The sequence below is a fragment of the Lithobates pipiens genome, unplaced genomic scaffold (assembly GCF_037356315.1).
Source record: "Lithobates pipiens isolate NorthernLeopardFrog02 unplaced genomic scaffold, aLitPip1_a1.2 Scaffold_16, whole genome shotgun sequence".
Taxonomy (NCBI): domain Eukaryota; kingdom Metazoa; phylum Chordata; class Amphibia; order Anura; family Ranidae; genus Lithobates; species Lithobates pipiens.
In genome coordinates, this window is record NW_027507748.1 from 102,718,642 (window position 1) to 102,722,228 (window position 3,587).

The following is a 3,587-nucleotide window of genomic DNA, read 5'->3' on the forward strand; positions in this document are numbered from 1 at the left end:
TCTTTTAACCACTTCAATACCAGGCACTTAGACCCCTTCCTGCCCAGACCAATTTTCAGCTTTCAGCGCTGTCACAATTTGAATGACAATTGCGCGGTCATGCTACACTGTACCCAAACAAATTTTTTATCATTTTGTCCCCACAAAATAGAGCTTTCTTTTGGTGGTATTTGATCACCTCTGCGATTATTATTTTTTGCGCAACAAATAAAAAAAGACTGAAAATTTTGAAAAAAAGATTCTTTGTTTCTGTTAATTTTTTTATAAATAAGTACGTTTTCTTCTTCAATGATGGGCACTGATAAGGTGGCACTGATGGGCACCAATGAAGTGGCACTGATGGGCACTGATGATGGGCAATGATAGGTGGCACTGATGGGCACTGATAGGTGGCACTGATATGCGGCACTGATGGGCACTCATAGGCGGCACTGATGGGCACTCATAGGCGGCACTGATGGGTACTTATGGGTGGCACTGATGGGTACTTATGTGTGGCACTGATAGGTGGCATGATTGGGCACTGATAGGGTGGCACTGCTGGACACTGATGGATGACACCGATGGGTGGCATTGCTGGGCATCACTGATTTACACATTATAGGGAGTGAAAACCCATTTGTGGGCACAGATTGGGCATTTATTTGCACACGTGGATGGCCATGGGGTACATACCTGGCCATCCACATGTTGCCCACTTCCCTGGTAGTCCAGGCGGCTTACCTGTGGTCTAGTGTGGGCATCCAAGAGAAGGCTGCACTGATAAACAATCAGCACAGACCCACCCCCCCAGTCAGGAGAGCCGCCGATCGGCTCTCCTATACTCGCGTATGTCAGACACAAGTGAGGAAAGGCCGATCAATGGCTTTTCCTGCTTACATCGGGATCAGCCGTGATTGGACACGGCTGATCATGTGGTAAAGAGCCTCCACCGGAGGCTCTTTACCAAGATCAGTGGAGCGGTGTGTCAAAAGTTCCCTTTGATAAAGTCACGTGGATGTGACGCAACGCATCAGGGAGGAGCCAGGTGTCATTGTCGTCACTTCTGGTCGTGGCCGAGACCGGAAGTCCGTTCGTTTATACACGCGATTACTAGGATTTTATGTAAGTGGGGATTTATTTTTATTAAAGTTGTTTCTACGTTATCACACATTGGAGTCCCCCTTCTCTTTTCATCTTATAAATGATCATTATTGCTGTATTGGGAACGTTAATGGATTGGATGTTGGAGGAGTGAAGCATTATCACCATCATTACCAGTGTGTTTACAGCGCTTACTGACCCCTGGTCGTCTAATATTGAGGAGTGAAAGATCATCACCCTCATTAACATCAGTGTGTGTACAGCGCTTTCTGACCCTTGGTGGTCTATTATAGAGGTGAGAGGCTGGGGGAAACAAGGAGTGCACAGAGCACTGAATGCTTGGATCACCAGTGGATTATTACATTATTGGTGTTGTTTTAATATTCACTGCATGGACATTTTTTGGAATTTTGTTTTATGAGCTTTTTCATCTCAATATTTCTCACGGTCTGTTTTTCACTGCATCTGTATGCTTTATGGACTTTACATTATTCACACTGGGTATGTGGATTGTTAGTTGAATTATTTACACCCTATTATTTGTATAAGGGTGATATTTATTGCACTTGATTGTGTTTCTTGCACTTTATGTGATTTTTGCACGTTTACCTTATTTGCACATATTGCTTATTTTGCACAGTATTTGTTATTACATTATATTGTATTTATTTATTATTTATGGTTTATATGCGACTTTTAGGTGAGGTAGATCCACATACAAATTATATTTTATTTCACTAGATTGTGTAGAGATCACTATACATGCTGGCAGCTTCCCGCTTAATTATATCTATTTATCAGAGTTATTAGCTTGGGTTGTGCGCATTAGTACCCCCCCCCCCCTTACACGAAGAAATTACACTTTGTCACAATGTAAAGTAGTGAGTGTACAGCTTGTATAACAGTGTAAATTTGCTGTTCCCTCAGAATTACTCAACAAACAGCCATTAATGTCTAAACCCCTGGCAACAAAAGTGAGTACACCCCTATGTGAAAATGTCCAAATTGGGCCCAATTAGCCATTTTCCCTCCCCAGTTTCATGTGACTCATTAGTGTTACAAGGACTCAGGTTTGATGGAGAGCAGGTGTGTAAAATTTGGTGTTATCGCTCTCACTCTCTCATACTGGTCACTGGAAGTTCAACATGGCAAAGAATTCTCTGAGGACCTGAAAAAAAGAATTGTTGCTCTACATAAAGATGGCCAAGGCTATAAGAAGATTGCCAAGACCCTGAAACTGAGCTGCAGAATGGTGGCCAAGACTGTGAAGAGGTTTAACAGGACAGGTTCCACTCAGAACAGGCCTCGCCATGGTTGACCAAAGAAGTTGAGTGCACGTGCTCAGTGTCATATCCAGAGCTTGACTTTGGGAAATAGACGTATGAGTGCTGCCAGCATTGCTGCAGAGGTTGAAGGGGTGGGGGGTTAGCCTGTCAGCGCTCAGACCATACGGGGCACACTGGATCAAATTGGTCTTCATAGCTGTCATCCCAGATAGAAGCCTCTTCTAAAGATGATACACAAGAAAGCCCGCCAACAGTTTGCTGAAGACAAGCAGACTAAGGACATGGATTACACTGGAACCATGTCCTGTGGTCTGATGAGACCAAGATATACTTATTTGGTTCAGATGGTGTCAAGCATGTGTGGCGGCAACCAGGTGAGGAGTACAAAGACAATGTGTCTTGTCTACAGTCAAGCATGGTGGTGGGACTGTCATGATCTGTGGCTGCATGAGTGCTGCCGGCATTGGGGAGCTACAGTTCATTGAGGGAACCATGAATGCCAATATCAGGGCTCGAGTCCTGCGGGAACGCGTGGGAATGGCATCCCTGCACTTTTTTCACAGCAGGAATGCCGTTCCCTTTGCAGGACTAGAGCCGCCCGAGCCGATCAGGGATGGACTTGCCATCGGGACTACCAGGAGATTCCCGGTGGGCCGATGGTCAGTGTGGGCTGGTTTCAGCCGCATCTGTGGTCTGCGGCGATCTACCCATCAACCGCCGACAGCTGGCACCTGACGGGTAGATCGAGATGCATGCAGAGTAGCGCAGGGGGCCACCGGGGAGCGAGCAGCGCTGCGTGACATGAGAGAAAACTTATTACAGACAAACGCTTCCTATGCTACTCTGCATGCTGGCTAGTAAGATCCCCTGATGTGCCCTACAATGTGCCCCCTGATGTGCCCTGATGTGCCCTGTGCCCTGATGTGCTATGTGCCCCATGCCCTGTGCCCTAATGTGCCCCATGCACTGATGTGCTATGTGCCCCATGCCCTGATGTGCCCCGTGCCCTGATGTGCCCCATGCCCTGATGTGCCCCATGCCCTGATGTGCTATGTGATTCATGCCCTGATGTGCTATGTGCCGCATGCCCTGTTCCCTAATGTGACCCATGCCCTGATGTGCTATGTGACCCATGCCCTGATGTTTTCCACTGAGCCCTGATGTGCTATGTGCCCTGATGTGCTATGTGCCCCATAATGTGCCCTGATGTGCCCGGTG